Below are 24,593 nucleotides of genomic sequence, written 5' to 3'. Positions count from 1 at the left end.
ACTGTTCCTCATATTCTTGTGTAAGTGGTCACTGGCGGAGGCAGTGAGAGAAGAAAAAGTGCATTGATGCTTTCTAACAGACCCCTCACTCTGATCTAGTCATAGGGAGATGAAACGGAGGAGGTGGTATGAATGGATGAGCCTGATAAAAGGCCCAACACAGACATTAAACAGATCAGGAATCCTGCATGGTAGAGGTTTGGGGTCTGACATGAAGGGAGATAAAGATACCCTTTGAAAGCACCCACATTGAAATGCTCACCACTAGTTTACGCCTTGCCCATCACATTTAATGGCTGCATTCAGATCGAGAAAAATCAGTGCCACAATCTGCCACCAACTAAGAGTCATACTGGACAGTAACTAGTATTGCATGGTCAACCCAATTAATCATTCTTTCTCTTTAAATCTGAAATCCAGATGTATGTCGAAGACAATGGAATTAAAATGTGGCCTGGAAACAATTCAGGACCAAGTCAAACGTTGCCAAGTATTTATGACAATGACGATAGAAATTGACAAAGGACTGCAGTGCCCATAAGGGGTATTCTGACACTAAGGCAAGAGCTGTAAAGTGTGCCATTCATAAACACCACTAAATGAACCAGAAACACATCATCAATTAAGAATGAGATGCTAGTATTAGGTGACCCAGAGGCCACATTTGTCTTGCCCACAAACCAAGTGGTGATTCCATTTCCAATATAGAAAGTACATAAACCGCAGTAACATTCAATGCAGATCTTAGGTTTGTCTACCATATATATGTTGCAGTCATTCACGAACATAAACGTTCAGTTGCATGTGCTCTGAATGATCAAAGCACTTCTACAAGTCAAACATCAGGTGCTCTCATAAGCGTTGATGCAAATTGATCTGCACAGATCTCACCAACAGCTCATCGACATGCTGCAATCACTACAAACAAAGCCAGTTTGGAGTACGTGCCATAACTTCAAGAAGTTCAATCACTATTCTGAATGTCAAATCTTCACATGAACAGGAAACATCCATTACGACAGTACTTCCTGTAAGATAAAAGTCTTTTTTCAGAAAAAACTCAGGTGCTTTAACGAAAATAACATTCTCAAATGCAGAGCCCAAAACACACAGTCTGCAAAGAAGAAACTACAAATTCTTGTGAATCTTTGCTTGCATCCAGCTCCAGAAAAGACATCCATCTGCTGGAGTTATGTAGGACCATCGGCTGGTTAACTAGGGTTAGCTCAGTTAGCCATTGGAGTTTCTCGTCTGCTATGGAGCCTGAAGTTTGCCTTTGAAGCCTGAAGCGTGTGTAAAGGATCGGATAACTGAGGGCGACAGCAGCCTCGTAATGAGAACTGCTGTTGCCCGCTGGGAATTAGTTTGTGACCAGTTGCTCGGGTGGGCTATGCCCATCTAACGGAATCACAAAAAGTTAGCAAAATCCATTCATGCAGTATTGCTTCTACCACTGAGCAGTAATTTTAAATATGAAGAAAGGTTGACTTTTTTCATGATCAGAAGTTGGAGGGTGCTGTGGAACCCATTCAAAAATGGAAACTCCGCAGATTGCGCAAGTGGTGTGTCACACTCAGAGGAAAACCATCTCTACAAAAGCAGTATAGTATGTGTTTCCAAAACCGCAGACTGAGGCCATGGAGCTCAGTTCAGATGCAAACCTTGCATATTGCTTACTGAGCAGGTCTGAGCTCCAGGAAACCCCAAAAATAAAACTGACGATGGGCAAAGAGGCCCTCTATAAAATGATTTACCTCCCAGAATGTCTTTATGTTGTACTAAACACTCCGTTTGAGGTCCCGGAGGAGTTTTTTCAGGCAGGTACACACGTCACGCAGAGCTTGATGTGGGGTGGCGGGACACCGAGGATAGCCTGGACATCCCTCACTAGGATACCGATGGATGGTGGCATAGCCTTCCTCACGTTTGTACTATTGGGCAACCCAACTACAGATAGTCAATGACTGGGCCATTTCCTCACAGCAAGAACCCTCAGTGATGGCCAACAGGTGTGCAATGGTCCCAAAGGGCTACATCTGACGGTTGTACGATGGAAAGGGGATGATGACTCGGTTGCCGGCGCACACAGCGGTGGTGGTCGAGATCTGGCACAAAGTGTCCAGATCCCTGGGATGGAGGGGTAGACTAACAATAGAAACCCCACTATGGTCCTCCGACTTGTTGAGAAGGGGATTGCGGACTGCTGAGGGACATGGTAAATGGGATCTGTTGGGTCAGGAGGATGATGATGTGGTGGTGGATGTGGTGGTGGATGAGGATGTGGTGGATGTGGTGGTGGATGAGGATGTGGTGGTGGCGGCATTTATAGCACATATACAGTAGTATGATTCTGTGTGTTTTCGGCGTCTGAGGCCAGTTGGAGCCATTTTAATTGCCCCTGATTTGCATAGCTTCCCAAGACAGTGGAAGTGTATTACCTGCATTTATTTGGCTAGAGGGTGAAGATCAAGACACTGAGGTAAGGAGGACGGAGAGAGGGCTCCCTTTAAAATAAATGTAATAAAATCCTTGGTAGCAAAGTAGTCAATTCAATTCAATTCAAATTCTTTTTTCGGATAGGTACATATCTATAAAAGCACAAATTGTATTTCAGCACATAAAAACAGTTACATCATAATAAAATATATAAAATCAGGTAAGTTAAAACAGTGTTCATAAAGTGCACAAAGTTTTGCGGGCCCGCACAGCAGTTTTCAAAAAGGCACCAACTCGAAAGGCCAGTTCGTCATCTTCCAAAAGGAGAATGGATCTGTATGCCAATTCGAGGTGGATAGGTAAGTTATTTTTAAAATAGGGTATTAAAAGCCATTTAGCATATTTGTTATAAAACTTGCAGAAAAATAAAACGTGTAATATAGATTGCCCACTCTGGACATCGCATGGGCATGGCAGGAGATCGAGGTTAATATGGAACCGGGGAGGGAAGCAAAGTAAATATTTCACAGTGCCAGCTCTTAGGCGAAAAAGGAGTTCCCCTCTGCCACTGGCCGATGCGATTTAAAGGGGAACTAGCCAGCTGGTAAGAGATGTTCTCAATTGGCAGAAAAGCAGCTATAATTGGTTTCTTTGCCTCCCTATCTAATCTTGCCTTACTATAGTGCATGTTAAGTGCAGTGCGTACATCTCTTTTGCTGACGGTATGTGCCTATTTTGGATTTGTAAAAATATGCTCATAGTTAACCTTGCTTAGACTTAGGCACACCTCTGCTAGCCATGGAATATCCATTCCCTTTTCGCATTGAAGGCAATCTCCTATGATCTCCTGTGTGAGGGTTGACGCTTGATTTTTCCAGATAGCTAGCCAGAATAAGGCAGGGCATGCCTGTATATAATCTTCGATATAATGAAGTTTTAATTCGCTATGGCAGACATATTGTGATGTAGAGATAGGGGCGCCCAGAAGTTTCCGACAAAACCTGTTGTCTTCGGGCTGGATACTGCAGCCCCTAGAGATTCCCCAAACTTCAGCGCCATAAGTAGCTGTCGGAATGCACTGAAGTTTAATTTTTTTTTTAATTGCATCCTTGGTTGTGGGAGGCTGAGGACCGAGTTAATGGCTTTAACGAACTTGTTCCTACAGAAGGCCATGTGGTCAGTCCAGGAACCGTTAGCAGCAAAAAAGAGCCCCAAATAGGGGAAAGTGCTAGTGTGTTGTAAGCTCTGGTTGCCCACAGAGATGGAGTTTGAAAGGCGCTTCCTTGGTCCACAGGCCATTATAAAAGTTTTTTTTAAATTGGTGCATAAATCTAGGGTGGCCATAAAATCAACAAAACCCGGTACTAAGATGTGTAGGGCATTAGGTGTGCTCATCGGTAGCAAAGTAGTGCTGATTAGTTCTTCCTGAGCACTGTCATTAGGGTGATGGTAGGGCTGAGGGATAGGACTGCAGATTCTATTGTTCTAGTGGAGGAAGTTTAAAGGCATGGCCTGCTCTTTTGTCTGTCTTTAATTACATAGGAAGGCTGATGATAGGCACACACAGAGAACTCACACTTCCATGTACACATGTTTATGGAACTCTTGCTTAAAACCAGCCCCACTGCTATTTGCTGTGAGAAGCATCACTTTGCACTTTGCCTGGAACTGACATTTGAAAAAGAACTAACCCAAACCAGTTCAGAAACCGTAGACTGTGATTTACATCTGCTTCTACAAAATGTGCCTAAAAGTGGGATCCAAACCAACCCAGTTTGTTCCCGCTCCAAATTTTTCTTGATAAAGCTAGGGAGTGCTCTATGGATTATTCAAAGAGCTGCTGTTTAACCAGCCAGACCTAACAACCAGTCTCTCAGAGGTGAGTGCACATCACCTGAAATCTGTACTTTTTGCTGAAAAAGCATGGGATTTGCCTCAAAAGACTAGACACCTGCCTACCTGTTGAAAGAGAAAGGAGTGTGCCTGGCCCTGCAGGAGGGGTGACTGTCCTGGAGAAGAGGTCCAGTGTTTTCCCGCCTGGTTTGTGGAGTACTGATAGGAGCCTGCCAAACAAAGAGAGTGAACCAGGAGTGACTCCTGCTGCAAAGAGGACCCCTAGTCTGCACAGTTCCCAAGTGAGCAGTATCACAACTGTACCAGAGAGAAGATTCATGCCTTTTTTATATCAATCTTTTTATTGAGTTTCACGAAAAACACATATAGAAGGCAGAGCAGCATAAACATATGCCCCACAGGAGGGCAACACATCAACAGATCAGTCATGTATGATATACAGGATCAAAAAGAGTGACACATAAACAAAGCCAGATATAATCCGGCAACTTAATTTAGAGAGTGCCCCTGTTATGGACTCTAGGACTCTGAAGAATCCTGTCTTGACCAGCAACTCACCATGGACTTGAGATATTGACAATGCTGCTGCTGTGGGGGTTCCTGAGTGCGGCCGGGCTCTGCTCCGCTGAGGCACTAACTCTCTACCCTTCCTTTGATCTACCGATGGCCGGGCTTAGCTCCGCCGGCCGGGAAACTACATTTCCCAGCAGCCCCTCACTGGCGACGCTGTTGCTGACCCGTTCATCTGCGACAGGAGGCGTATAAATCTGCGTGTGGCCCCGAGGACTTGGTGTGCTGCTGTGGGGGTCCTGAGTGCGGCCGGGCTCTGCTCCGCTGAGGCACTATCTCTCTACCCTTCCTTTGATCTACCGACGGCCGGGCTTAGCTCCGCCGGCCGGGAAACTACATTTCCCAGCAGCCCCTCACTGGCGACGCTGTTGCTGACCCGTTCATCTGCGACAGGAGGCGTATATATCTGCGTGTGGCCGCTCGTCCCGCGAGGACGCCCTTCGGGACAAGCCGGGCCAAGCCCGGGCAAAGGGTGGGTCGTCTGTGGCCGTCGGAGGCCGAAGGAGGCCGGGCTGGGCCACCTCCCTAAGCCTGGCCGGATGTGGGACATATGAGAAGTAAAACCATTTGTGCATTTTGCAGTTTGTGTAGGAAACCCTAGTAGAGCAACTACACATAATAGCGAAGTGTCCATAGGCATGTCCACCTCAGATGGAGCTAATATTAACGGCAGCACCCAGTCTAAAATCTCGAATACTCCTAGATTGTTTGACACAGACAATAGCTCTGTCCCTTCACTATCCCCCTTGGCTAACCCAAAAGGTACACGGAAAAAAACCACGGGGCAAGGCAATATAACGAGGAAAAGGGGAAAAAAATTACTTACAATGGAGAATACGGTCACTACACGCACAAGGGCTAAGCAAAACTCTGCGGGTACATTTAACATAGAAGTAGTCTTTGATAAATTAGTTGAGCTGATTAGGCCCTTACACGAAAAAGCGGATAACTTGGCTAGGGAGGTTCATAAATTAAGAGGTTCCATTGATAAAAACGGGTTGCATGAACTACAAAGAGCAGGTGTAGAAGCAACCATTATACCAGAGGGTATTACTGAAGGAAGTACTGCTCAACTAAATATGACCAATAATAAACCTTCCACGGTTTCCACCACAAACACTAGTAGCATTCCTGTTAGCAAACAATATGTTACACGTCAGTCCTGTGGAGGTTCAGTCATAAGTCCTCAATTACCTGTGGGAGGAAATTCAACAGCTAGTATAAATCAGGGAGCACAACTTAATGTAAAAACTACACCTATAGAGCAACTATGTAGGGATAAGGAAGTCCACACGACAGCAATAACTACTAGACAGTCCCCACCTTGTATCAATTTGCCCCCGGAATGCAGTGCTTATGTGGCAGTACTTGCTAATATACCTAAGTTAAGACATGGTCAAGTAGAGAATCAGGATTCACTAAGAAACAAAACCCTCCACTGGTTGGCTAGCAACTGTAATTTCCCTAAGGAGGCGGCTAACCAGATTATATTAACACAAAGGATGGGTTGGGTAGGCCCCCTCAGGAACAACTTTGAGGGGGATTGCGTCATAATACATTTTAAATCTTGTTCATGGGCCAAAAACACCCTTAAAAATGCTCCACTACTATCGGTGTGGGAATTTAATACAACTTTATTACCATTAGGCTATTTTTATAGGCACCTATTGGAACCCAGCCATTCAACCAACAATAACTCTGCAAATCACTTGAGACAATGTTCTAATTTTTCTATTCCAACATACAATAGATTCAAGGCCTTTGAATCTTTGGAGGATATTGATTGACTTAATTTGCCAAAAGGTACAAATCAGGATAGCTATTCTATAAGCCCTATAACAAATGTAACACCCGAAGAACGTAAGGGAGAAAAGAGATATGGCAACCAGGATACCTGCGACTTACTTAGCGCAGCACTAGCCGTACAAACACCCACTTGATTTAAACTTATCACAAACGAAGTTGTTAGCACAATAGAGGGACTGGTACCCATCAGTACACCAGTCAAGCTATATATGAAAGATACTCCCTTATCCACAGAAATTCCTGTAGCAGTAAATAATGGATGTGCAGCTGCTAACTTAAACCTGGATTCGGGTTATAGTGTTGTTACTTGGAATATAGCAGGTATAAACAGAAAACTGGATACCCCATTCTGGAGGGATTTTATAACTACAGGTTATGATATAATATGCCTCCAAGAAACTTGGCGTAAGGAGCCTATTTTTATCGAGGGTTATACCTCGTACTGCTTGAATGCAGTTAGCTCAGTTGCTGGTAGGGCTAAGGGAGGCTTATTACTCCTAATATCAACTAAACTTAATACTTGCAAAATTAGAAGTTGCACCTCAGTGGATATTTACTCTCAGGTGTTATGATTAGAATTTAATAAAGGAAAAGATTTACTATTGATTAATTTTTATAATAATGTCTTTGGTGCTGACAGAGGTAAAATCCTAGCCCCGTTGGAAAACGAAATTGAGAGGGCTCTGGCGTTATCATGTAACCAGCCCATTATCTTATGGGCTGGAGATTTTAATATTAGCCCATGCCCTTTTGCTATGAGTTTTTTGTGTGGGACTAGAAGAGAGAGCGGAAATATGGAGGATGTTCACTATTTACTCTTCCCACATTGTACCTATGGCACAGTACTAAATAACATGATAGCAAAGTTTGATCTGGAAATGCTAAGTTGCACGAAAAATAGGGAAAATTTCAACTGCCCAACTTTTAAAGGGAGAAATGCTAATACTTACATTGACCACATTCTGCTCTCCAATAATACCGCTTACTCTAACTTATGGGTCAACGAGCAAGCGTTAAGCGATCACAATAGCATATCTATAATATTACAATGCTGGGGTAATAAACAAATAAAGGGAAACAACTGTATTAATAATGTCGAAGCCGTGAGACCAAATGGTATGAGGATTAGATGGTCGCGGATCGTCCCTTATAAAATACATGAGGAGGTGATAAGAAAATGTAGCAAGGAGATAGATTACTGCCTTGGTGAGGAAGTTAATCCTAATATCATACTCACTAGCTTTCTTAGGATTAATGAAACAATAGAAAGCCTGCTCACTAAGAAAAATAACGGAAAAAAAGAAATAAATTCAGGATGGTTTGACAAAAGTTGTACCCGCGCCCTACATGATTTAAAACAAGCTCTGAGCACCAAACCACGTAATGCCACTAGTATCAAAAATCTCCGCGGTATCTATAAAGTAACCCTTGCTAATAGGAAAAGGGACCTTCAAGAAGAGGCCTGGAATAATCTCAACCTAGCGGCAGATACAAATAACAGCAAACTCTACTGGGAGACTATAAATAGCACCTTCTTAAAGAATGACAGAGTGCCTGAAATAACCTCAGACGTAGATTGCAACTCATAGACCGAACACTTTTTAAATATTTTTAACCCTGGTAGGCTAGTTTTAGATTCTTCAATGCATAACGACTGTACATGGCCAAGGTTACCCCTAGAAATAAGTCTAGATGAGGTATACGACGGACTAACTAATAGTAAAGGAGGTAAAGCCCCTGGACCAGATGGGGTCCCACTGGACCTATATAAAACTGAGTAACGGGCCCATATTCTGACTAGGCTTATTAACGCATCTGCTGTGGGACAGATACCTATTTCTTGGGGTCAATCTTTAATTATTCCCCTTTTTAAAAAAGGTTCCAAATCTGAGGCAAGTAACTACCGTCCCATCTCTCTTTTGGACTCCTCAATTAAAATAATGAGTAGAATTATCCTAAAAAGATTAGAAACCTGGGCCATGGACAACACAATTTTATCAAAGGCACAATATGGTTTCAGAAAAGGTCTGGGGACATTGGAACAGTGCGTAAATCTTGACCTCCTTATTAATAAATACACAATTGCTAAGGAGGGCAACCTGTTCCTCTGTTTCGCAGACCTGAGCAGCACTTTTGATCTTGTACATCCTAAAATTCTATGGGAAATTTTATTAGAACTAGGTGCCCCAAAGGAATGTGTATATTTTCTAGCACGGCTCTACTCAAGATTGTCATGTAAAGTTCGTTATGGACTCTCAGGGGAATGTACACCGTTTTTTAAAGTTGCCAGAGGAATCCGACAGGGTTGCATTTTACCGCCCTTTTTATTCTCATTATTTATTAATCAAATTGATTCTATCTTAAGTCAGCTACCTTCAGATGCCCCTATTATAGACGGGAGTGTTATCCCGATCTTATTATATGCGGATAACGCTGTCCTTTTATCACGAACACAGGTTGGATTACAACGTCTTATTGATAACTTTGTGTTATTTATTGAAAATAGAAAATTGATAGTTAATAAAACCAAGACTTTCGCGATGATTTGTGGCAAGAAAGTAAAACCGGTTAGCACCTTCTATATTAATAAAATTAAGATGCAAACGGTCAGTAGGTTTTGCTACCTAGGAATAACATTCTCCGGAGATGGGAAATGGGCAAATGAGAATGAGAACGTGAGATTGAAAATGAGTAGAAACATTAATAGCATATTTAGATTCTCGGCCAAATTGGGGCAAAGAAGAATAAAAGAAATGATGAATATTTATAACGCTAGGTGTGTTTCATCGGCACTATATGGGGCGGGAGTGTGGGGCCATCATTGTGTGAATCCTTTACAGAGCGACGAAAATAAGTTTAAAAAAAAATTATTATGTGTTCCCCCCTCAGCATCAACTATGTTAATTCACGAGGAAGTGGGTATAGAATATGTCATGGATTTAGCCGCATTACGCCCATTATTACTCTGGCGTTCTATTTGGTCTAAAACTGAAACATCATTTACACAATCAATCATTAAAGACTGTCTGAGGCTTGACCATTCATCACGTATACCCTGGTTGAGCTATATTCTCCATTGGTTTAATCTTTTTTTTTTTTTGGAACTCTTTTTATTAGTTTTTATGGTGAGTAATAACAAACAATTGCATCATCAGAGATATCTCAGACGTATACGATATAGTGGCTAGACTTCCATATGGACATTGAAAGCATAGTCATCCGAAAGCTGTATAACATCAATACGAGGCATAGATGCACCACACTCTCAGGGGCCAGTCACAACACTTTCCGCGGCACATGTCAACATCACCACCGCCAGCAACAATTAGACCCCCGCAATTCAGCTTCCCAGCATCCCACTCGGTAAACATTCCAGTCTCCCATCCACCACATGCGAATGCCTGATAGCCAATGGCAGACCCCCCCACCAGTTCAGCACTACTCCCCCCTCCCACTTCTGTGATCTTAGCCCCAGGCTTCTAGTGTGGTATCTCCCCGGGTCCCTGTCCCGTTGCCTCCTGTGGATATTCAAGCAGATAGCAGGTCAATGGGGCCCATATGTCCCGCGGCCTAGAGGCGCTAGGCAGCAACTCAGAGTATGTGTCAAGCTGCTCCCGGCAAGTTACCAGGTCATTAATCCAATCCTTGAATTTCGGGGCCCACCCCCTTCCCCAACGGCAGGCCACCCTCCGCTTAGCCATCAGAAGCCCCAGCGCCACAAATTTCCTATGTGCTGCCTGTATCGGCTTGACATACCCAAGCAGTACCAGTAGTGGTGCGGGGTCGATGTGCGTGTGAACCATATTAGTCAGAGCCGCAAAGACCTGTCGCCAATACTCAGTCATCCCTGGGCACTCCCACGCCAGATGCAAAAAGTCCGCTGCAGGGGCCCTACACCTATCACAGCAATCCGTATATTTAAACATTTTCACCGGCGTATAATATATTCTGTGTAGGTACCTATAGTGTATTATGCGGAGTCTGCTGCTGGCAGACACTCTCTCAGTCTGCAGACAGCAATACCCCCATTGCTCGTCCGAAAGCGTCACGTTAAGCTCAGCATCCTATCTCGCACGGGCAAGCGGGTCAGGCATTTCCCATTGGGTATGAATGAATGAATGAATGAATGAAAAAAATATTTAATAAAGTGCACTGTGACCAAGCGGCTTCCTGGCGCTGGGAGCTAAGACCAACCAATCACAGAAGGGAGTTAGCATGGGTTTAGCAGGAATATGCCTGAGAGAACAAATACGTTTTTAGTGCTTTGCGAAAGTGGGAGTAAATAGGGATAGATCGCATAGAGAGGGGAAGGCTGTTCCAGAAACGGGGGGCCTGAACAGAAAAACGGGAGCCTCCCGTTCTGGATTTGCGAAAACGAGGGACATTGAGAAGGGCCAAAGTAGAAGAGCGAAGAGTGCGAGCAGGAGTATGAGAGGAGATAAGAGAACAGATAAAAACCGGAGCAGAACGGGCAAGAGCCAAAAAAACAAGACAACCCAATTTAAAGAGAGACCTATGGGAAACAGGAAGCCAATGAAGGGACTTAAGCGCTGGAGTAATGTGATGTGTTTTAGAGAGACGAAAAATGAGACGGGCAGCTTGATTCTGGATAGCTTGTAAACGACGTGATTCATAGGCTGGGATGCCCACATACAGGCTATTCCCATAATCAAGGCGAGAAGTGATCAAAGCCATGATAATGATTTTAAGTGCATCTGACGAAAAAAAACGAGAAATCTTTCGGATGAGCCGAAGAGATAAAAAACAAGAGACAACAGAACTGATTTGGGCATGCATGGAAAGATCATGACTGACCTGAATACCCAAAGTTCTGACTGAGGAAACAGGTGTAGGAGGGGAGCCAAACGTAGAGGGCCAGAATGCGGAGGACCAAGGATTGGATGAGCCGCCCGTCAAGACCACCTCGGTCTTGTCTGGGTTAAGTTTAAGATGATTAGAGCTCATCCAATCGGAAATAAAAACCAAAGTAGAGCGAAATTTAGAGAGAGACAGAGATGAGGGGGAAAGGTCAAAGACAATCTGGAGGTCATCTGCGTAATTATACACAGAGACCCCCAGGTCGAGAAGAGAGGTGATGAGAGGATAGATATAAAGATTGAAAAGAAGGGGGGAAAGAGAAGAACCTTGGGGGACCCCACAAGGGACCAGACGAGTGGGGGCAGAAAAACCAGGTAAATGAACCGCTTGGGAACGTCCCGAGAGAAAGGACGTAAGCCAGGAAAGGGCAGAGCCCCGAATGCCCGCTGCGCTGACACGGTCGAGAAGGATGGAGTGATCAACCGTGTCAAACGCAGCGGACAAATCAAGGAGAACCAAAGCTTGAGGGAGAGAAGAGTCAGCCTTTGATTTCAACTCATCTAGGACCGCAAGGACCACTGACTCTGTAGAGTGGCCCCGGCGGAAACCAGCTTGATGAGAGGCCAGGAGATGGTTCTCCTCGATATAAGCAGATAAACAAGAGGTGACATAACTTTCTAGAATTTTACCAAGATAGGGAAGAAGGGAAATGGACTTAAAGTTAGAGGGAAGCAAAGGATCTAGACCAGGCTTTTTAAGAATAGGCAGAACAATGGCAGATTTGAAAGATGAAGGGACTGAGCCAAGGGCAAGAGAGGCATTAAGAAGAGAAAGAGGGGGAGAAGGACAGTTAGTAAATAATGCTCTCAAAATACGGGCAGGGGCACAGTCGGCCGGAGAGCCAGACTTAATCTTAATAAGCAAGGTGAGAAATGAATCCAAGGAAATAGGTGGAAAAAAATCAAAAAAAGAAGAGGGCGCCAAAAGGGAGGGAATAAAAGAAAGAGGGGGAACCGAGGGAATATTGGATTTGATCTTAACGATCTTTTCGATGAAAAAGTCGTTAAGAGAAAAGCAGAGGTCCTGAGAGGGAATAAAACTAGAGTTGACGCGGTCCGAGAGCGCCAGGTCGTGAACCAAAGAAAAAATCTCCTTGGATTTATTGGCGGAGAGGACCACTTTCTCAGAAAAATACTTGGTTTTGGCCAAGAGGATGGCACGCTTGTATTCATTTAGGAGGCGTTTATATTGAGCCCGAAGAACGGGGCAATAATTGCGTCTCCAGTGACGCTTAGAACGTCTCAGATTTAATTTCAGAACTTTAAGATCAGTATTAAACCATTTGTGGGCGTCATAGGGCCGAACGCCCTTAGTTTTTCTGAGTGGGGCAACCAGGTCGCAAGAGGAGGACAACCAGGTGCTAAGCGCTTCAGCTTGAGAATCCAGGGAAAGCTCAGAGAGATCAGGGGTAGAAGAAGCAAGAGAGAGAGAAAGAGAATTTAAGTCGACCCGATTCCAATTGCGTGCGACAAGATTTTTAGGTAGAGAGGGTTTATCAGGAACACCAAGACTGATGGAAAAAGAAATAAAGGAGTGATCAGACCATGTGCAAGGAAGAATGCTGGGAGGGAAAAGCGAGCAATTTAGTGACCAGTTTTGGTCAAGAATATGACCCTGGTCATGAGTGGAAACAGTGACATGAGCAAGAAAGTTAAGACACTGAAGAGTAGCCGAGAAGTCTTTGGAGGACAAATCCTCCTTAGAGTCACCCGGCCAAAAATTGAAGTCGCCCAGCAGGAGAACTGAAGAGTTATTAACCACAACTGTGGCAAGAAGTTCCTGCAGGGTGGCTACGAACAGGGGCATATGCTGGGGGGGACGATACATGAGAACAACCGTGAGGGGAACTGGAAGATTGAGTGAACGGGCTACCAAAAAATCCACATTAGATATTGAAGAATGGGGAAGAAGCTGAAACTGTAAGCTGGAACGAACAATCATTGCCACGCCCCCACCCATCTTGCCGTCAGGGCGATCCGCCCGCAGGGCGTAGTAGCCAGTGGGGAGCATGGCCAGGACATCAGGGAGTGAATCAGACGAAAACCAAGTTTCGGTGAGAAACAAGAAATCAGGGGACTCAGTGTGCAAAAAATTAAATAATTCCAATTGATGTTTAACAGCCGAACGGGTGTTAAGAAGATAAGCAGAGGAAATATTAGAAGAGGGGGAAGAATGAGTGGTAGGAAGGCGCCCCAGCGGAGAGGAAGGGGCCGTAGACAGAGCAGGGAGGCCAGGCAACGGAATAGAAGCAGAAGTCAAAATGCCAAGAGTGTCAAGGTGCTGCAGTAGTGAGGGAGTAAGAGGTTGATCACCTTTGTAGGAGTGTAGTTGAACGGAGGTATACACCTGCAAAGCAGCAGAGTCTATGGCCCCTGGTCCCGGCCCATCGCGGACGGGCTTAACTTAGGCGCAACTTCGGCGCGCCTTCGGCGCGCCCGCTGCGCTGCCAAGGAAATAGTGACATAATATAGACTGCACTGGCAGCTAATTATGGGCGTGGCAGGGGAGGAGGGACCGAAAGACTGCACCGCCAACCCCAGAGCATCCAAGATGGCGACCTCGCCCGTCCCCGCTCCAGTGACCAGCCGGCAATGGAGGAGAGCAAAGGGCGGAAGGCGCTCGGGAGCGCGAGCAGGTAAAGAGGCTAAAAGCTTACGAATGCGCAGAGTCCAGGGCGCAGTCACAGGAACTCACAGGGTTCCGATTAAAAGAATAGCAGGCAGGTAAGCGTTGCTCCCGGTAGGCGCGTCGGGAGATCTGTGGTGTCAGTCAAAGCTGGCCATAGGAGTGGCCATGCGCCGGATATACTTGCCAGGGGGGGAGGGACCGAAAGACTGCATCGCCAACCCCAGAGCATCCAAGATGGCGACCTCGCCCGTCCCCGCTCCAGCGACCAGCCGGCAGTGGAGGAGAGCGAAGGGCGGAATGCACTCGGGAGCGCGAGCAGGTAAAGAGGCTAAAAGCTTAAGAATGCGCAGAGTCCAGGGCGCAGTCACAGGAACTCACAGGGTTCCGATTAAAAGAACAGCAGGCAGGTAAGCGTTGCTCCCGGTAGGCGCGTCGGGAGATCTGTGGTGTCAGTCAAAGCTGGCCATAGGAGTGGCCATGCGCCGGATATACTTGCCAGGGGGGGAGGGACCGAAAGACTGCACCGCCAACCCCAGAGCATCCAAGATGGCGACCTCGCCCGTCCCTGCTCCAGTGACCAGCCGGCAATGGAGGAGAGCGATGGGCGGAAGGCGCTCGGGAGCGCGAGCAGGTAAAGAGGCTAAAAGCTTAAGAATGCGCAGAGTCCAGGGCGCAGTCACAGGAACTCACAGGGTTCCGATTAAAAGAACAGCAGGCAGGTAAGCGTTTCTCCCGGTAGGCGCGTCGGGAGATCTGTGGTGTCAGTCAAAGTGGGTATGGACCGCTCTATAGATTAATGAGACCAGTCGTGTGGCAGTCTTGCATTTCAACATAGCCTGCAGCGGGGCACACTCCGTTGGTTCATGCGGAAAGTCCGGAGTTATAGCTCGTATCCCCTGCAGCAACCGTACATATAAAAAGAGATCAAGTGGGGTTTGCTGCGGACCCTGTAACATCCGCTCTGCAGAGCGGAACGTTCCCTCATGATACAAGTCCCCCCACCTCTGTATCTTCATTCGGTCCCTAAACCCATGGAGAAGTGCCTCCTGCAGCAAGGGTAAGTTCGGGTGATATGTGAGCGGCAATGAAGCAGCGTACCGCATAGGTGTCTGCAAGAGGTGCCCAATTCGACGCCAAGCCTCAACCGTACAGGTAACAGTAGTCGGCGCCCTCTCCCGAGGCGCAACCGGTTCATACAGCACGCCATCTAGCGGTATCGGATGTGCAAGCCAGTGCTCCGCCGCCACCTGAGGCATATACCTGGGCTGCATCACCCAGAACCAAGCATAGTGGGCCTGCGCACTGAGATGGTATAACTCAAAATTTGGGACCCCAAACCCTCCCTGTAAGTATGGTCTAGTAAGTACTTCCCACTTCAGCCGCGGCTGTCGCCCTCCCCATATCAGTCGCGTCAACTCAGACCGGAGCATTGCAAAGAAATGTCTCCCCGGATAGAACGGGATGTTGAGAAATAAATAGAGTAATTGAGGTAGAATCACCATCTTGATTAGTGACACCCGTCCTGCCATGGACAGGGGGAGTGCAATCCATCTGGTCACATGGCCGGCAATCCGCGTTATCGCAGTACCATAGTTCGATCTCATAAGCTCCTCTCTATCTCTCGTCACACGGATCCCAAGATAGCACAACTCCTCCTCACACCACTCCAGGGGGTAGTCCAACGCAAACCGAGTCGTAGCCTGCGTCAGCGGGAATATACTAGATTTACTCCAATTTATATGAATTCCCGACAATTTACCAAACACTATAAACTCCCGCAGTATCGGATTCAAGTTCTGTTGGGGATTCCGGATATATAACGTAATATCATCCGCATATAAAGAGATAAGGATCTGTTTCAGATTACAACGCAATGCCTTGTCGTTATGATGCTGTCGCAGTTTCGCCGCCAAGGGCTCCACCGCAATGGCAAAGAGCAGCGGAGAGAGCGGGCATCCCTGCCGGGTACCCCTCGTGATGGACAGCGACGGAGACGTGTGCCCATTGATGAGGATCTTGGCCACCGGGACATTATACAGGAGTCTGATCCATGACAAAAATAGTGGTGGAAAGCCCATATGTAGCATAACTCCAAATATATAATCCCACTCTACTGAATCGAACGCTTTAGTGGCGTCTAAAAAATCAGCTGCGAGTGGCAGATCAGGCGACACATTTTTAAGAATCGCGAACAGCGTCTGTAAGTTGTGGGACGTTGCCCTTCCAGGTACAAAGCCGGACTGGTCCGGGAGTATCAAGTTTTTAAGTAACAAATTCAGGCGCGTGGCGAGCAACTTGGCTAGTATTTTGGCATCACAGTTTAGGAGGGAAAGAGGCCTTTAGGAATCACACTGTCGCGGCGATTTACCCGGCTTCAGCAGCGAGACTATTAGCGCCTCCCTCATGGACGCAGGGAGAGAGCCCACCTCCAGCGATTCCTCGTAAACTTCTCGCAGGACGGGGGCCATAATATCTATATAAGTCTTATAAAATTCTATCGGGATACCGTCCGTTCCAGTGGCCTTCCCAGATTGCATGCTCATAATAGCCTCCCGGACCTCATCTAGCTCAAACGGAGCACATAGGAATTCCCTCTGCCTGTCGCTAAGCCACCCCAGCGCTACATCCCCTAGAAACCCCTCCAGATCAAGCTCATCCGTTCTGGTGGTGGTATACAGCCGTCCATAATGTCTCGTAAAAGCATTGAGAATATTAGCTGTGTCCCAGTACACCTCCCCCTCTAGATCTTCAATCTCCAGGACGTAATTTGAAAACCGAGGCTTCCTAACTGAGGCTGCCAGCACCCTCCCCGGTCGCTCGCCCTCTCCATAGCAACGGGCCCTCCAATATTTCCCCTTAAATCGTGTTTCCCGCTCCGCCGCAGTCATGTATTCCGAGAGCGTGTCCCTGAAGCGAGCCTGGACCTCAGCAGACGGGGTCCGAGACAACTCTCCTTCCATCAGTTTCAATTCCCTTTCCAGTTTATTTAGTGTGCCATTTAGATCCTTCAGTACCCCGAACCCCTTGGACATACAGAACCCTCTCATTGTCACTTTAAATGCCTCCCATATGATCTCAACGCTGTCCACTGAGCCCTTATTGCGAGTAAAGAATCCCTGCACCTCCTCTAGCAGCTCCTCTCGGAAAACCTCATCTAAAAGCATGGTGGGTTGTAATCTCCAGGCACCCCGCGGCACTCTAAGGTCCGTCGAGGACAATGTTAGCCGGACCGGGGCATGATCGGAGTATGTTCTGGCCATATGTTGGACCTGGGTGATCGCGGGTCCTAATCCCCTGGACACTAACCAATAATCTAGTCTCGCCCATGAAGCAGCCTGCGCTGTGTAATGTGTGCCCTCTCGCGAGTTGGGATGTACATGCCTCCAAGCGTCTAGTAAGTGATACGCATCCATTGTGTCCCCAATAAATCTAGCCGCTTTAGTGTAATGATGCGAGGCCGGGTGTGATCTATCACGCCCTGGGTTATATGTGACGTTAAAGTCCCCACCCCATATAATGTGTTGGGAACCCGTTTCAAATATCTTGGCCCATAGTGTATTAAAAAACTCCGGATCATCCACATTAGGTCTGTAACAACAGGCCAATGTAACCGAGGCGGCGCCCAGCCGCCCCCACACTATACAAAATCTGCCCTGCATATCCTCTATCGATCCCACAAGATGGAAAGGCACCTGCTTTTTTATAAGAATAGCCGTCCCCCGAGTATAGGAAGAGTAGGATGAAAAAACTCTGTGTTCTGCCCATTTACGTGCAAATCCGCCAGCTTTTTGGGGAGTAAAGTGCGTCTCTTGCAACATGGCAATGTGTGTGTGATGCCTGTCTAAATAAGCAAGCAATTGCCGCCTCTTCCTTGCATCACCCAGCCCCCGAACATTCCACGTGATGACATTCAAACTGCTGCATCACCATTAGCCATACTCCCAACCACCAGCCATGCCTCCAAGCTTCATATCAGCATTATAGTGTCTCCAGCCACCCACCATTGTACAGAAGTCGATAATCAATCCGAGATGCACAACTTTTAACTTGGCACAGCTTCTCCCTAGCCCAGTTCCATGATCACGCATCCAGGAGGTAGGCATGCTGTGGCCAGGAGTGCCCCCTGTAAGTCCCGCCCCCTCCCACTGAAGCAGCCCCAACTTGCCAGCTATGTGATCCCAACCCTGACATGTCAACTGTATAGGTAACAACGTCCAACGTGGACGCACAGCAAACCGCCCCGGGGTGACACCCGCTGGGGGCTTCAACTAGGTAGCCGCACATTCACCTCTCGCCCCCGAAAATCAATCGAAGGCCCCCCCCCCAAGGAAGCATTCAGGCTCCAGGGGCTAGAGGAAGCCCGGTGTTCAAAATCAGTCGCTCGACTAGTGCAGCAGGCAGCCATGATACCAAGTCAGACTCGCCTCCTGTCGCCTCAAAAAAAAGGGAGAGAAAAACGAAAAACAAAATTGGTCCCATCAAGTCTCGTGCATGTCCCCTCTGGTGCCACTCGCAGCAGCCCCCATGGAGTCCTCCGCCTCTCCTTCCGATTCCATCCGTCGTGCCACAGACCCTCCCCCGCCATTTCGATTCGCTCTTTTCTGTTGCTTAATGAAGTCTTCCACTTGGTTCGGTGTGGTGAAAAAATGTTGCTTCCCCTGGTAGGTCACTCTGAGGCGCGCTGGGTATAGCAATGCATAGTCAATTTGCGCCTTTCGTAATTTCGCTTTGACCTCCAGAAATTTACGCCTTTCCTCTTGGACCATAGGCGTGAAGTCAGGATAGATGGAGAAGGTGTTCCCACCGTACGTTAGGGTCTGTTTCCCCCTGGCAGCGCGCAGAGCCATATCCCGGTCTCTGTAATTCAAGAGTCGCGCTCTACAATAAACTGGCTGGAGAATGCGTCCTTGCCAACAGATGACAACAGCAACTTTTCTATGTAGTCCTCCATTCTCCCCACATTGGTGAACTCCGGGATTCCCAAAATGCGTATATTATTGCGCCGACTGCGCGCTTCCAAATCCTCATTTTTCGCAGCAATGACCCTCAGCAGGTTATCCATCCGGGCTAGCCGCGTGGCGTGGCCGGAGGTCGTATCCTCCGCCTCTGAGATGCGCCGTTCCGCCTCCACGAGTCTCTCCTCATGCCCCTCGAGTTTATGAACTATAGCATCCATTCTCGTAGACATGCTGTCCACCTTCTCCACCACCGTGGCAAAGCCCTGCCGCATCTCCTGTAGTATGCGCTGAACTTCAGCCTCCGGCGCTGCCACATCACCCTGGGTCCCAGTGCGTCCTTCACGATCCGAACCCGCCGGCGGGGCCTGGGCACCGCGCCTTACCGATTCGAACTGCAGTTTCGGCTGCCTGGTGTCCGTCTTACCCATTCTGTCTCTGAGGCGGTGGTACCAGTCAGGGGGCTAGCAATCCCTATCTGTCCTTACACGAGGCGGCGCTATCACCCTCCAACCAGCAGTCACTCCCTGCCGCAGCGGAAACCCTCCAGTGCCAGCCGCGTACTTCCTCCACCGATCTCAACCACACCACAATTTGCTATGCCCCGGGATATGTCGCTTCAGTATGCCTCTGTAATATTAATGCCACCTCTGGTCCTCTCCTGAAGGTCCCAGTCCGCGTGGCCGCTCGTGCTCCGCACCACACGCCACCTCAAAGTACTCTCTGCCCGCAAAAACAGCCAGTCTCCAATGTCTATGTCACTGCCTCGGAGGATAGGGCCAGCAGCAAGCAGAATCACCCCGTGGTCGCCGCCAATGCACCCCACCGCCACAGCTCTGGCTGTGTCCCCGGTCCCTTGCAGCACACCCAACTCACCGGGTATTGTAGTCTGTCCCAGCCGGGAGCCAGCGCCAACCCGCCAGGCACAATCAGTTCCGCCTCACAGGGTACCTCCCAGCTCCGGGCCGCTTCAGGCTTCCGTCGTCTCTCCAATGCAGCTCCTAGGTTCGCAGCCAGGGAGAAGGGGGGGGGGAACCACCGCTCCGTCTCACACGTTCTCCGCTCTCCCGTCTGCTGTCGCTACCTCCTCCCGGTCCCGTCGCGGCACCTCCGCTGCCCCGCTCTCACCACCACCAAGTCGGAGCAGGTCGCCGGCCAAAGCCCCAGCCCAGAGCCACCAGCAGGGCTCAAGGTCGCGCCGCTCTCCACCTCTTCAATCCCGGACCGTCACCGCTGGCACGCACTATCTCCTGGCCTCCTCCTCGCGGCCTACCGCCGCGTGTGCAGCCGCAGCCTCAGGTACCGCCGCCAGCAGGCTCCAGCACACTTCCCTGTAGCGTCTCGGTCCCACTTCACAACGGTCCAGCTGCTCATCCCTCGGCGCAAATCGCTCCAAATCGCCAGCGAGTCTGCACCTAAGTTTCCCGCACCTTGTAAGCCAGTCTGCTACAGCCGCAACCTTAGTCGGGCAGGATCATGAGAGGATAAAGTCACCGGGCCATGGGAGCCTCACATCGGTGCGGCCATTCTGTGCGCGCGCCACCTAGCGCCCCCCTCCATTGGTTTAATCTTCGATATGATTGTAATATCCGCTTAAGACCAGAAGCTGCAGCGCTGATATCCAAGAAAGATCTAAAATTGAGGTTTTTATCATATAAGAGAGCGACCAGAGAGAAGCAGTCTAGAAACCTACCAACTGTAGTATTTTATTAGGATCTAAATTTAAATAAAGGTTTTCAGACATATTTTTCCACTGTAACACGTAATTCTCATCGATTTGTTTTAACCTGTTTAAGGTTGGGGATTGTTCACCACTTAGTGTCATTCCCGCATATGAGAACTAAATCTAACTCTATGTGCCCTTGTGACAATATTTCAAAACAAAGCTGCTGCCATTTTTTATTGTTCTGCAAATTTTATTACCATTTTAGGAAATTTTATCTTAAACCTATCTTTTTAAAATATAATGTTCGGTCCACTAAAACAGCAATGAAGTTAATATCATCTTTAGGAAGTTTGGATATTTGTTTTTTTACTGCATAATTTAAATTAATTAATTTAATTGTGGGTTTATATAGCGCTAGAATCGACTCCCGGAGGAGTATCTCCGCGCTTCGACCGCTGGGGAACCCGTCCTGGCTCACCCTGAGAGATGGTCCCTAATGGGTATCTCTAAGGTGCGACCAAGCATCTCCGGCGGTCTGGGGGGGACGTTGTGAAGATGAGGCAAGCTAATGCCCAGAGTTGCCGAGTGTGGTCCCTGACTGGAGTAGGCACCGAGGCGAGAATTATCGAGTCCGCTGACCCTGGTCCAAGACCCTGCCGCGTCGGGAATCAAACCCTGGTCCCGGGCCGTCCTCTGCTTACGGGTCTGCCACCTCTAACCAGTGAGCCACACCTCTCCACACAAGATGTATGCATCTTATGTGTTAAAATGTGTAACCATAAGGAAGTCAATAATTTGTCCTGTGTAGTTTTTATTTTTTGCGCATTTTGCACTTTGTCATGTACTGATAGCAATCTTTCTGTATTTCTAACCTTGAGGAGACTGTGGACGTTTATTGCACTTTAATAATGCCTTCATTGCACTTTGCATTTCTTTGCACAGCTAATATACATTCGTCACTTTATGCGGAATTTGCACATTGCCAAATAATGTTAATGGAACATTTGTTTGGCACTGAAAGGGGCTGAATTTGTACATTATAATGCATTTTTTTTCACTGTATATGGCAACTTTTTGCTAGGAAAATTAACCTCTTTGTGACCAAACTGTTTTATTGTTCTGTTCTGCTTATATGGTTGCATTGCACAAACCGAATAAAGCTTTTTGAATTGAATTGAATTGACAATGCTGCTGCCAACAAAGCAAGAAGTCAGGATCAGCGTGGAGGATGCAACTGCCAAAGAGACACCATTGCAAAAATATGGTGACAGAGGCTGGTGTGCATGGGGAAGACTGCAGCGCAGTGTAAGACTTTTCATCCAAGGGTTGAAAAAGACATTGAACCAGGTTGAGTTGCTAAAAAGTGATACTGCTTTGAGATATCTGTATCTGTGCCTAATCCTTGCCAATGCCATATAGTGTTGGGAATTGTTAAGACAGAAACTCAACCATAGCGAGAAAGAGAATGGTGCGAGGAAGAATGGGAGTTTAGCACTTCACTGTAAGATGCAACTGATTACAACCCTGTATTATGCTCATTGTGTTGTGTAGTATTTAGTTCTGCAGTGAGATCAAAGTACTGTCTTTTTCCATAATAGATAAGAACTGGGCTGGACATTACGTTATTGTGTCGGTTGGCTGGATGTTGAGTCCTGAGCTTGTGCCTACCACAATATCCTCTCAGAGGCTCGTGGCTGCTCACTCTTGTTACACTGAGAGTTAAGTCCAGAAAGTGTCATACCTGACCCAGTTTGCAGAGCCAATTAGGACAGAACCAAGTGGCAAACGACCTCAACCACCACAGTTGGGGGTCAACAGCCCCTGTCTGTCCTGTGGCTCCCGAAAGGGGTTTGAAATAGCGTTCAGCTTTGTCCCGCTGCACTAATTATCATAAGCATAAGTAATAAGGTAAAATCATGGACCAGCCCTAATCCCCAGCTCATTCCATCAGCGTGCCCATATGACATCCTCATCCAACCCCCTAGCCCTCTTACAGTCTCATGAGGGGACTTTAACGTTTTTGTCTAAAAATTTGCCTTTACCCTGCTTACCTACAACAGACAATGATATCACATGCCCCTCATATATCTCTTAACAGGAGGCTCCACCCTCCTCGCAAATGTGTGCCACAGAATACCCCAAGGAAACAATGGCTTCCACTTGCAGAGATTGATAGTGTGGTCTGGAAGCCCTCGGCTGATCTCAATACGGTGGTCTCTAGGCCCCTTAGCCTGCCAGCTGGGCTCACTGTACGAAAAAATACAGCAAAGCACACCAAGGGCTGAAGGTGGAATTCAAAACGCAGATCGTGACTGTGGGCCTTATAGTGAATTTAAACTATACCTTCGGGTTGCAATTTTTTTTTGAAACCGCCATCCACCTATGGGACATGATTGTTGTGATACAAAAATACACAAATAAATAAATGGAGAAATAAACGCCCCGTTTTTGACTATCGAATCTTCACATGAATTGGCAATCAGGAAACATCTGAAATATTAATGCGGCTCAGGAAGAGGTTTTCTGAAGAGCCAAGGAACTGTTCTTTCGAAAAAATGGCAGGGCAGTGCACAGATCTGTGCTTTATGCCAAGCAGATGAAATAGCACGCGGCCTGCGATGCAGCGAGCAGCAACTTGTTTTGAATATTCACTCGTTCCTGCATACCGACAAGGCGCCTGCTGCATCGCCTCGACTGAACTTATCTCTGGTGTAGGAAGCAGAGCCGCCCCGTTGGAAGCCTTCTGTTCTCTGCTCTGAAGGTCACTGCAAGACGGTGCAAGCAATTCAAAGAGAGTGGAGGGTGCCTTCTACAAATCTAGGGCCAAGGTTTACGCTGAAGGTCTTCGCAACACGGAATCATATGCTAATCAGGCATAAAAAAACGTTTTTTTAAACCTGGAGGAACCAACAGTTGCTCCTACATTTCTAGGCATCTAAGGGAAAAAGAACTAAAGGTGGTGGGTGGGTGGGTGATATCCCGCAAATACAGGCTGCATTCGTCCAGTATGAGCAACACTAGTGAGTGTAGCTTTGTTTCTATAACAATTCAGGTTAGTTTCAGTACTGACTTCGCTCACATGGTGCCTCTCACCAATTTCCAGATGATTCTTATATATTGTTACTTTCCCTTGCTTTTTCATGCTTCAATGTTCAGGTGAACAAAGCGATACCAAAGGGGATGATGTACCAAAAGGGATGATGGACGGAGCGTTTGAGCAAATCAAACACTCACCCCCAGTCAACTGATCTGGGTTTAATCCATCATCATTCCTTAGCTCACTCCACCACCCCAGTTCAGGCATGGCCATATGCAAATCAGTCTGACCCTGTGCCTCATGGGAACAGTCCAGCCCGAACTGCCAAGCCATGTCTTCTCTGGATTGGAAACAAGCATCCTGGGACGCTTTGTTCGCCCTAAGTTGGCAGGGTATGCCCAGACGTGGGTCCCTTGCTCACTTTGCCACTGGATTCAAGATAGCCTGGCTGATGAGGGTTATGAACCCGAAACAGATCCCAGGATGCCTGTTTCCGGTCCAGGGAAGGCATGGCTTGGCAGTTCGGGCTGGACTGTTCCCATGAGGCACAGGGTCAGACTGATATGCATATGGCCATGTCTGAACTGGGGTGGTGGAGTCAGCTAAAGAATGATGATGGATTAAACCCAGATCAGTTGACTGGGGGTGAGTGTTTGATTTGCTCAAACGCTCCGTCCATCATCCCCTTTGGTATGGCTCTATGTTTAGGTGTGCGTGTTCATGTTTCTCCATACAAAGAACTGCTTCACATAAAATTCAATAA

General features: G+C 47.4%; 1 protein-coding gene across 1 annotated transcript in view; it reads right to left on the bottom strand.

Annotated features, from left to right (window-relative positions):
- The window catches only part of JAZF1 (JAZF zinc finger 1), a 673,202-nt gene that overhangs the window by 602,564 nt on the left and 46,045 nt on the right, over positions 1–24,593 (bottom strand). The window lies entirely within an intron of this gene.

This window comes from Triturus cristatus, chromosome 10 (assembly GCF_964204655.1).
Source record: "Triturus cristatus chromosome 10, aTriCri1.1, whole genome shotgun sequence".
Lineage (NCBI taxonomy): Eukaryota > Metazoa > Chordata > Amphibia > Caudata > Salamandridae > Triturus > Triturus cristatus.
Note: the sequence above shows the minus strand (reverse complement) of the source record. Positions and strands in the feature narration are given on the sequence as shown.